The sequence below is a fragment of the Meles meles genome, chromosome 2, assembly GCF_922984935.1.
Source record: "Meles meles chromosome 2, mMelMel3.1 paternal haplotype, whole genome shotgun sequence".
Classification (NCBI taxonomy): domain Eukaryota; kingdom Metazoa; phylum Chordata; class Mammalia; order Carnivora; family Mustelidae; genus Meles; species Meles meles.
This window is the reverse complement of record NC_060067.1, coordinates 75,914,685-75,926,519: the sequence shown is the minus strand read 5'-3', so window position 1 is coordinate 75,926,519 and position 11,835 is coordinate 75,914,685.

Genomic DNA, 11,835 nt, shown 5'->3' with positions numbered 1-11,835 from the left:
CCCAAATTTCTTCTTCACTGTTATTACTTTGGTGTGTTGGAAATATGTAATTGTCTGGTTTATTTGAAATATTTCTGCTGTGAAGTGTTTGTATTGCAAGAGAAGTTATAGTCTTCCTATAATATGTCTACTACAGAAGAAAGTCAGCATCAAGAATGAATTGTGTAAGTCATAATAGCAAAAAAAAAAAGTATTTTGAACAAAAAATACAATTTTTTTTAACAGAGAGGTTGAGAGAGAGAGCATGAATGAAATGGGGGAGGGTCAGAGGGAGAAGCAGACTCCCCACTGAGCAGGGAGCCCGATGTGGGACTCAAGCCCTGGCCTGCAGAATCATGACCTGAGTGGAAGGCAGTGGCTTAACCAACTGAGCCACCCAAGCGCCCCTAAATACGGTATGTTCTACCAAAGAATAAAATGACATATTTTGATCAAGACTTGGGGAAAAAATAAGCAAATAAGTTTCTGATAACTCCTAAAACTTATCTTAGTAATATTAAATCCTCTTTCTTTGTTCTGTGATCCCACTCAACATTCAATTTTTTTTTTTTTTCCACTGCAGTCATCATGTTTCTCTAGGGTCTTATAGACTCTGACATTTTGATGACCTTGACAGTTTGAAGGAACACTGGTAAGGTATTTTATAGACTTTCCTTAAATTTGGGTTTGCCTTTTTTTGTTTGTTTATTTGTTTTTCTCGATGTTAGGGCTTATGGGTTTGGGGAAGGAAAATCACAGAGGTAAAATGCCATTCTCATTTATACCATATCAAAGGTACATGCAACCAATACCACTTATCACTGTTACTAATTTTTATCATCTGGATGAGCTAGTGCTTCTCATGTTTATCCACTGCAAAGTTACTATTTTTTCTCCATTTGTATACTGCACCTTTTGGAAAGAAGTCACTCTGTGTAGCCTATGCTTAAAGAAAAGAGATGTGGTGCTAGAATCAGATATGTGCACCTCTAGGCAGAATAAGTGTGAATGTGACAGATATAAATACAGAACTGATACAGATATTTTGCATTGATGATTGAAATACTTCAGATATCTAGAGTTATTTTCTATGATGTAATTTTTTTGAAATGATTAAAAACCTGGGAAAATTCTAAACAAAACAAATACATGACTTTCTTATATTTTCATGAAGTCTGCATTCTTAGAGCATTTATTTTATGTTAAAACCATTTGAAAAAACTTAGTGGTTATCCAAAAATAGAGTTTAGTTTTAGGTTCAAGATTTTTTATCTTGAATGAACGCCTAGCAGAAAAATTAAAATATTATGGGTAAAATGAGATAAATCATTTTGTGGGACTTCCTTAAACATTGTAGAACATGTAGTATCCTACTAGGGCCAGTTGATCTCCACAATCACTGGTAAAACAAAAATACCCCCCCCCCCAATTTCTCTAGTGGTCAGTACATTAAGAACCAATGATGCAGCAAATTTAGACCATTGAAGGACTTTGAATAATATGAGAAATAGCTGGAAGTTATTAAACAAATTCACACATCATCTGACTTATTTTTTTTAAGATTTTATTTATTTATTTGATAGAGAGAGATCACAAGTAGACAGAGAGGCAGGCAGAGAGAGAGGGGAAAGCAGGCTCCCTGCCAAGCAGAGAGCCCGATGCGGGACTCGATCCCAGGACCCTGAGATCATGACCTGAGCGGAAGGCAGCGGCTTAACCCACTGAGCCACCCAGGCGCCCCATCTGACTTATTTTTAATAGGATTTCTAGCCTGTTGTAGTAAGAGTTGTTTAAGAGCAGACAACAAAGACGTAGTAAGTGTGATTTATTGTTTGTATTCCATTTTAAATCACATTTACTGAGGTTTAATTGTCAAACAATAAACATCTATTAAAAGTGTACAATTTGATAAGTTTTGAGACCATCACAATTGATATGTGAACATATTTCTCACCCTGAAAATTTTATGCATAAGTCTTTGCAATCCCTCCATACTGGACCTTCCTATTGCCTTGAATCAGCATTATCAAGTAATTGCAGATCTGTTTTATGTTACTATAGAGTTTGCATATTCTAGAAATTTATATAAATGGAGTCACATAATATACTGTATACAATATAATGTACTGTTTCTGACTTTCTGTATAGTATTTCATTGTATGGCTATACCACAGCTTGTGTATACATTTTGCTGTTGATGGGCAATGAGATTGTTTCTCAAACTGGCTGTTAAAAACAGAGCTGCTATAAATATTAATGGTCAAGTCCTTTTGTGCACATGAGTTTTCTTTTTTATTGTGCAAATGCCTAGAGAGTATGGTAATGCATTTTTAATTCTTTGAGAAACAGCCAGTTTTTCAAGGTGGTGTTACCATTTTACGTTCCTACCAGCTGTATACAACAATTGAGTTATTCTACATCCTTACCAACATTTGGTATGTTCAGTTTTAATTTTACATAATTTTAATTTTAGGTATTCTAAAAAGTGTGTGTGGTATCTGGTCATGTTTTCGTTTGAATGTCACTAATGACTGATAATATTGAGAATCTTTTCATGTGCTTATTTGCCATTGGTATGTCTTTTGGTGACTGGCCTGTTCAAACATGTATTTTTTTTTTTAAATTGGGCTGTTCATTTTCTTATTGTTCTTTTTTACATATTCTGATTACAAGTCCTTTATCAGATATACAATATGCAAATATTTTCTCCAAGTCTGTGCAATGTTTGATTTTTCTTTTTATTTATTTAAATTTTTTAAAATATGTATTTATTTATTTGACAGAGAGAGAGAGAGAGAGAGCGAGCGCACAAGCAGAGGGAGTGGCAGGTAGAGGGGAGGGAGAAGCAGTTTCCCCACAGAGCAGGGAGAGACTGATGTGGGACTCCATCCCAGGACCCCAGAATCATGACCTGAGTCGAAGATAGTCGCTTAACCGAGTCACCCAGGTGCCCTGATTTTTCTTTTTAAACTGTCTCTCAAAAAACAGCATGCTTTAACTTTTGTGTGGTCAAATTTGTCAATTTTTCTTTTATGGATCATGTTTTTGGTATTGCATGTAAGAAATCTTTGCCATATCCAAATCACAAAAAATAACTAAAAATGGACCGAGGAATAGATATAAAGACTAAAAACATAAATAGTTTAGAATAAAATGTAGGAGGTTTTTTATTATTATTCTTACTTATGAAAAGATTTCTTAGAACCAATACCAATTGTACTATCTTCAAAAGAAAAAAAAAGTAATAAGTTCAGTTTCATTAAATTTAAATGCTCTTTGATTAACGCCATTAAAGACATGAAAAGCCAAGCCACAGACTGACAAAGGATATATAAAGAACTTTCAAGACTTAAGTATACGAAAAGAAAGTCCAGTTAAAAATTGGCAAATAAATTGAATAAATGCTTAACAAAGAAAATGTATGGTTAGGAAAAAAGAACATAACAAGATGCTTAATATCAAAATGACATTAAGATATTTTACATAAATATTTGAATGGTTAAAATGTAAATAGAAAAATAAAACTTATAATTCTATATTAACAAAGATACATAGCAATCAGAGCACCCATATAATGCTTGGGAGAAATGCATAATGGTACAGCTACTTTGGAAAATATTTTGAAGATTTCATAAGGTTTAACATAAGATTAACCACTCTCATTCAGAAGTTTTTTTTACAAAATAAAATGAATACTTTTGATCACGGAAAATCCTATATGAGATGTTTACAGTATTGTTATTTGCAGCAACCCCCAACTGGATCTAACCCAAGTTTCTTTCAGCTGGGGAACAGATGAATAAATTGTAGTACCTCCACAAGATTGAATGCTAGTCGGTAACAAAAAGAAGTTACTCTTGATATACATAGCAACCTAGATAAATCTCAAACCCATTATGTTAAATGAAAGAGAAAAAATACTAAAGACTACAAAATATGAGCATGTGATCACATTTTATTATATAATAGAATTTATATGACTTTCTGGACAAGGCAAAACTATATGAGCTGGAAACAGATCAGTTGTTGCTAGGAGTTGAGAGTGATGAAGTATTGGACACGAGTTAAGGAAGAATTGGGGTGGAAGTGGGTGGGTTTGATGGTGTGTTCTATATATCTATATATGTGCAGTTTGATGCTGCTGACTAGACTCATGCTGAAATGACAGCAGTATTAACTATCACAGATTTCAAAAAATTAATGCAAATGTTACCACACTGAAAATGGCGAATTTCATCTTACATTTTCAAGAAACAAGTTTCATCCTTACAGAACCTCTTAAATTGTTTTGTAGATCCATAATGGTATATGGACTACTCACTGAGAATGGCTGCTCTTATTCCTTGGTGGTTTGATTATTAAAATGACATCTAATTTCTTGGTGGTTACAAAAGTATTTAATTTGTATTTATGTGTTTGTTGACAAAGTTTGGAGAATGCTAAGTGTAAAGGGGTAACATATTTACATCATTAAGAATCAGAAACCTTAAGATTACTTTAAAACCAGTAAACAATTATTATTACTACCAAGCTGAAAAATCTCAACACATGTATTTGAATTAAACCCTCCAATTATTCATATTAAAAACATCCAAACATATTTTAACAATATGGGTGCCTGGATGGCTCAGTGGGTTAAGCTTCTGCCTTTGGCTCAGGTCATGATCTCATGGTCCTGGGATCGAGTCCCGAATTGGGCTCTCTGCTTGGCAGGGAGCCTGCTTCCTCCTCTCTCTCCCTGCTTGCTTCTCTGCCTACTTGTGCTCTCTCTCTGTCAAATAAATGAATAAAATCTTAAAAAAAAATAAAACAACAATATAATGTGATGAATTAGAAAATTTAACAAAGATAAATTGCTTTAAAATATTTATGTTTATATGTGTTACTAGTACTCATAAATGACTCTGAATTTAGTCTTATTAGGTTATTCAGAATTGAATTTATATGCAAAGTATTGAAAAAAAAAAGAAAGAATGTAGGCTAACCCATTAGGTAAATACAAAATAGTATCTGTGTAATGTCAAATTTCTTATAAAATTCTTTTAACAACACATTTGTTGAAATCAAAAGCTGCTAAAATATTAGGATAAATTTCCTGATATTTAATGTTTTTATCTCAAGTTAGTAAAGTATCAACACTTTTTCTAAAGTGAAAGGAATATTATTCAGTAATTAAAATTATTCAATTATTGAGATAACTCAAGTAAAATAATTTGATGAAGAATTTCATAGTCTAGTCATGATGGACTATGGACTAAAAAGACAATATAAACCCTATTATTGGAAAATAAGAAAATAATATAGAAAGCTAGACAAAATTTAAGTAAGAATTACAAAATGGTAATTCAAATTCATAAGATAAGATGAAGACAACCTGAAAGCATAAATACAAAGCTAATAACACAAACTCTATAAATATATACTGCCTTCCTTTATTCTCTCATCCTCTTTAAAAACATAATGTTATGTAAAGTAATAATTATGAAAATGGGTTTGTCACATATATAGATAGAGCATGTATACCAATAATGACAACAAAAGGACGAAAGCAATAGGTCATATAATAAGAAAGTTTCTATATTTAACTTTTTTAAAGTTATTATGTATCTGAAGTAGAATATGTTAAAATGGGTATTAGGGTTCTCCAGAGAAACAGAACATTTGAAGAACAGAAAATTTGCAGGCTCAGAGTATAATCCATTCTGAGACACAATACCTCTATATCTGTGAATCTGGGAAACCCAAGAAACAAGTTATTTGCTCTCAAAGTATGAAAGAAAAGGCATTGGAAAAACAGTTGTAGAGATTTCCATTGAAAAAAGGGAGAAAATGAAAAGAAAAAACTGTAAGAAATGTTTTATTTCATTCTGTCAATCCCCAACCAATCTTCGAGACCAAATAATCCACTATACTTCATAACCTCTAGGTTCATGGCTTCTTCCAGTGGGCTACAGTTCCACCGCACAGTCATCCGTCCTTCTTTTTGAAGGGTAGCAAGTGATTTAAGTTTAGTAGTTTTATCATCCTAGTTCCAGCCAATAGAAATTTGAGAGACTGACACCTTCTTTTCTCAAGAACCCCTGATTCTCTCACAAAGATTCACTCCACTAGACAGCAGGCTTGCCTACAGATCTTTCCTGGATAATCCCTTCTCCGTTTCTGACTCTGCTGGGATGGCTGAAAGGATTCTTGAATTACATGACTAATCTATTCAAAAAGCCCTGTGTATGACTGATTGCTTTGCTCTCTTGATCTTTCTGAGAAATTAGCTAAAGGTTGCTTGTCCACACCCTTGGCCTAGTCTCCAAATCATGCTTGTCTGACAGTGAATCTCTTAATTAAAGCACGTTTTTTAATCTGGATAAGAGTAAGAATTTCTCAAATAAACATCAAACACCAGTTCCATTTTTGCCTAACAATTATTGCCTTGTTCTCTGTCCTCTAATATATATATACGAATATATATATATTATATATATATACGAATATATATATATTATATATATATATTCCTCTCATATCTTATTGAACTAGCAAACCTTAAACAATCTGCTTGGAAAATGCTTCTGCTCAATTTACAGGTTCACTGTTCAAAATTTGCTTTTCATATAACTAGAAGTCACAGTTCAGTTTAGCTTTCTGCTACTATAAAACAAGGATTTTCTTTCCTCTAGTTTCCATTGACATCTAGCTCATTTCCATATGGACCATCACCACCAGTGTCTTTAAAGTTCTTATTTCTACCAACAGTCTAGTCACGATAATTTAGGTGTTCTTTAAGACTATATGTACTTTGTAACATACCTCATTTTGAACTATGTTACCAGCAGAGTTAACAGTCATATTTTTACTAATGTTGTATTCAAGGTAATCGAGGTTTATCCTCTCATACTCGTCACTATTCTTCCTGCCTATTCCCATTCCCCACTTCAAAACCCACTTGAATGTGTTTATTTATGTCTGTTACAGTAGTATCTGACTTCTAGGTACCAAAATCTGTTTTATTTCTCCATTGATGCTGGAACAAATTGCTGCAAACTTAGTGGCTTAAAACAACATAAATGTATTATCTTACAACTCTGTAGATCAGAAATTTTACAGGTCTTACTAGGCTAAGGTTAAGGTCTAGTCCAGATTGTGTTCTTTTTGGAGGCTCCGGTCAAAAATCAGGTTTGTTTTTTTTTTAAGTTTCTTCAAAATACACTGAAATTGACATCTATGAAATAATATTTGAGATAGAGCTGGAAATTCCATGTTATATTATCTCAGAACCAATTACATTGCTCAATTAGCACATTCTTGATCCAAGTTTTAAAAATGTGTTTTGTGCCCAGTTGAATAAGCTAAGATTAAATTTAAAAGTAGCTTAAAATATGGAAAAAAAAGTAGCTTAAAATATTTAAACCCTATAGTATTTCATTTTATAATACACAATACTGACAATATAATATAATAAAATGTCTTAAGAAGCTCTCTTGAATCTGCTTCTTAAAATAATTAGTACATAGCATTAAAGAGGAAGAAAGTTTCTCAATTTTTTGGAAACTCATGAGCAGTACTGTATCTTGACAGAGCTAGCCTCCAAATCTTACTTCTTCACTAATCTCAATTAAAAGTAAACTCTAGGGATGCCTGGGTGGCTCAGTCGGATAAACATATGCCTTTGGCTCAGGTCATGATCCTAGGGTCCTTGCTCAGCAGGGAGCCTGCTTCTCTCTCTGCCTCTGCCTGCAGCTCTGCCTGCTTGTGCACTCTCTCTCTCAAATAAATAAATAAATAAATAAATAAATAAATAAATAAAATCTTTAAAAAAAATCAACTCCAGATTGCCTGGGTGGCTCCGTCGTTTGAGCGTCGAAATCTTGGTTTTGGTTCAGGTTGTGATCTCAGCATTGTGATCTCAGGATTCTGAGCTCAAGCCCTGCATCCAAGTGTAGAGTCTGTGTAGTCTGTGTAATCAGTGTAGAGTCTGCTTGAATTTATCTCTCTCTTTCCCTCTCAAATAAATAAATAAGTGTTAAAAAATTTCAACTCTATTCAGCATTGAAATTATGTAATATAATGATGACAGGAATTATCTAGCTGCTGGCAACCCCAATAATTATCTTCTTTTTTTTTGTACTATAATGTCACATTTTAAAATTACTTTAATAAGTTTTTAAATAATAATATTCCATCAATAATTTTAAAAATATAATTGCAGGACTTCACAGCTATGACAGAATAAGCCTTGGCCTCAACTTTTTACCGCTCTCACCGTTGGCTGTTTATTACCATTTAGCTAAAATACGCATTCAGCACAACTCTTCAGTAAAGCCAAAAGAAGCATTTCAAGAACTAAGTTTTAGAGCATGCACTTTTTTGGTTGGGAGGAGGTAAGTTGAAAAGAAATGGGAGTCTAGAAAGCAGGCAATATTTTTCTCAGAATTACGGAGATTTGTATCAGGGTAGGGTCCATAAACTTAAAAAGATATTTAATTCCTAGAAAAAATAGAGAATTATATGTGTACATTTTGATAAAAGATAAAAAACATATCAGGTGTCTGGGTGGCTCAGTGGGATGGGACCTCTGCCTTGGGCTTGGGTCGTGATCCCAGGGTCCTGGGATCTAGCCCCACATCGGCTCTCTGCTCGGCGGGAAGCCTGCTTCCCCCTCTCTCTGCCTGCCTCTCTGCCTACTTGGGATATCTCTCTGTGTCAGATGAATAAATGAAGTTTTTTAAAAAAAAAAGATAAAAAAATGAATAATCATAAAACACCATAAATTTATTTACATTTAGTTAATTGTCTTACAAAAGTAGGTTCACTGAAATGACAGATACAGAAGTCAGATTACAGCTAATTCTGAGAGAAAATAGAAACAAAACTATACCACCTGATGAGAATAAGTGAAAGCAACTGATGTTCATTTTCAGTGTGTACTTGTATACACTCTCTCAAAATTTTACTAAAATTTAAGTGAAAATGCAAAGCACCAATGTATCCTTTTTTGGGGGGGAATAACAAAGTTGGAGACATGCAGTACCTGATTTTAAAACTTACTATAAAACCATAGTAATCATTATAGTGTTGTTTTGATGCAAGATTAGCCAAATAGGTTAATGCAGTAAGATTGAGAGTCTGAAAATAAACTACACCCTTATGACCAATTGGTTCTCAATAAAAGTGCCCCCAGAAATTGGATACTCACATGCAAATAATAATAATTAATAATAATAATAATGTCAGTTTTCCTCACATTATAAACAAAAATTTAAAGAATTTACCATAGACTTAAATACAAAACCTAAAATGATAAAACTTCTAGAAAGGAACACAGTAAAAAAAAATATTATCTAGTGAAAGAAGCCACATATTGTTTGATTCTTTCTATGTATGGAATGTGCAGGAAAATCACATTTACAGAGCTAGAAGGCAGATCAATGGTTGCCCTGATCTTAGAGAAGGAGTGGAGATTGACTGCACAGGGACAGGGGGAGATTTTTGTAGTGAAGGAAATGTTCTAAGATATTTAAAACTCGTTTAAAATACACACACAAAAAATCTGGTGATATTTGTATAACTCTGCAAATTCAGTAAAAATCATTTAAATGTACATTTATAATGGGTAAATTTTATGTTACTTAAGTTATCCCCCAAAAATCTGTAGGGAAACCTGGCTTTTCCTGAGGTAAGGACCACATGGCAGTAATAGCTGTCAGAATCTGGATGACCAAGGAATTCTTTTCAAACAGGTATTATAACATTTTCAAATATTATATTTATTTTATAGACACCCAGGTTATTTATTTTGTCTTACGCAACATTTGTGGTTTTATATATATATATATATATATATATATATATATATATAACCACATTTATAAACATATATAAACGCAACATTTGTGGTTATATATATATATATATAACCACATATATATATTGTTGTATATATGTGTATGTGTGTATATATGTGTATTGTGTGTGTATATATGTGTGTGTGTATATATATCCACAAATGTTGTGTAAGATAAAAGAAATAACCTGGGTGTCTATAAAATCAGGATTTTGAAAAACCTTCATATCTGAGATTGAATTTACAAACTTCCTCAAATCTAACTAGGTGAGTATCTCTCTATTTCACAGAAGAAAAAAATGAATAGAGAGTACTGGTGGTGTGACCAGGATCGTAGATAGTTAAGGGTTGCTTAGGACTTGAACCTGACATCAAGTTTATTGATATTTTCACTTAAAATCCTATTTATGATCTATAATTAATTTTCTCAAAAACATTAAAGAAGATAATATTTTAGTTAGTTCTTTCCTCCCTTTTTTATTTTTCAAAATTTAACTTACTGTTATGTTTATGTGATTTCTGTGATTATGTTCTATTTTTATAGGGTTTATTAATATTTCTTCTCTTTATGAAAAGCACACAAATTGTTTGAAAAATTTGGGTAAATGTATGAAAGAAAAAAAAATTACCCTTGCTCTAATCATAAAGTCATACTCCATGAAAATTTAGCAGCTTTGATGTTGACAGTTTTGTGATATTACCCCAGAAGGTGCTAAGGGAGATTTTCACACGTCTATGTCATGACTCCAACTAGCTGTCAGCGATTGTAAAACTCATTGAATGTGAAAGGAATCTATGTTCCAGAGAGGTTAAAACATGCATATTATAGACATCTTGGTAGATTTATTTTCCGGTTTCATTTTTCTTTCTCTCTAGATAGACATAAGAATGGTTATATATATAAACACATATTACAGTATAAACCCATGCACATATATACATGTGTATATTTTCCTATTTCATTAAAAAACTTGCTAAGTCCTTATATTACATATCTGTAATATTTAATTATTAGGTGTGTTATAGTACATTTAACCTTTCTGCTTTTTTTTTCCTTTCTGCTATTTTAAGAAATTTAAAGATTTTGTCTTTCATCATTAAATAAAATTAAAATTACACTTATACATCTTTGAGCAAAATATTTTTGTACATTTTCAATGATTTAAAAATTAATTATTAGAATGAGAATTATTGGATAAAAGACAAAAATAGTTTATGATTTTTATATAAATTCCTTTGTTTTTCTTAAAAAACTATGAATTGAGACATAAATTATCATGTCTAAACAACAAATTCGGGAATAAATTTCTGTGTGTGTATCCATTATAGATTTACTAATGTAAAACTAAGTATTCATCATCATAAAAATACACTGTATTGCATATTTAAAATATAGAATAACCTAGAGTTTTCTTTTTACCTGCATGCCTGAAATTATTAAAAATCATATTTACATATAGTTTTCATTACAAAATTTTCAAATTTGATCTTCGGTCTGTTTCTCAAACAGAAGCCCAAACACACACATGTCATACAATGGTAGGACAAGAAATACTAGCAGAAATGGATAAAGGTTGATCCATGTAAGAGTCTTAAATCTGATTTATCGTTAAACACATAGGCACGTTTATGGAAATTTATAAATGTTAAAAATATATAGAAAGTCTTTAAAGTATGTTTAGCAATCTTCTTTCATCATTAAAGTGGCAATGATGTTGTGAAACTTAGTGAATCCAATATCTTCTGTTTTTTTGGATTTTTTTGACATTCCAGAATTTCACACACTAAGGCTACCATGATGAATGACATAAGATTCTTCTTAGTGTTTTTTTCTGTGAGAAGGAATTACTAAACACACTTTAAAACTGAGGTTATCATGTAGTACTAAGAGCTGTGAGGAAAATAAAAGAGGTAGAGAAGGGGAGGGAAATGAAGTTGGAGAGGTTGACAAGAGGCAGATCACACAGTTAAGAGTTAACCTTTTAACTGTTAATAGTCATCTATCAGAATGTTGTAGC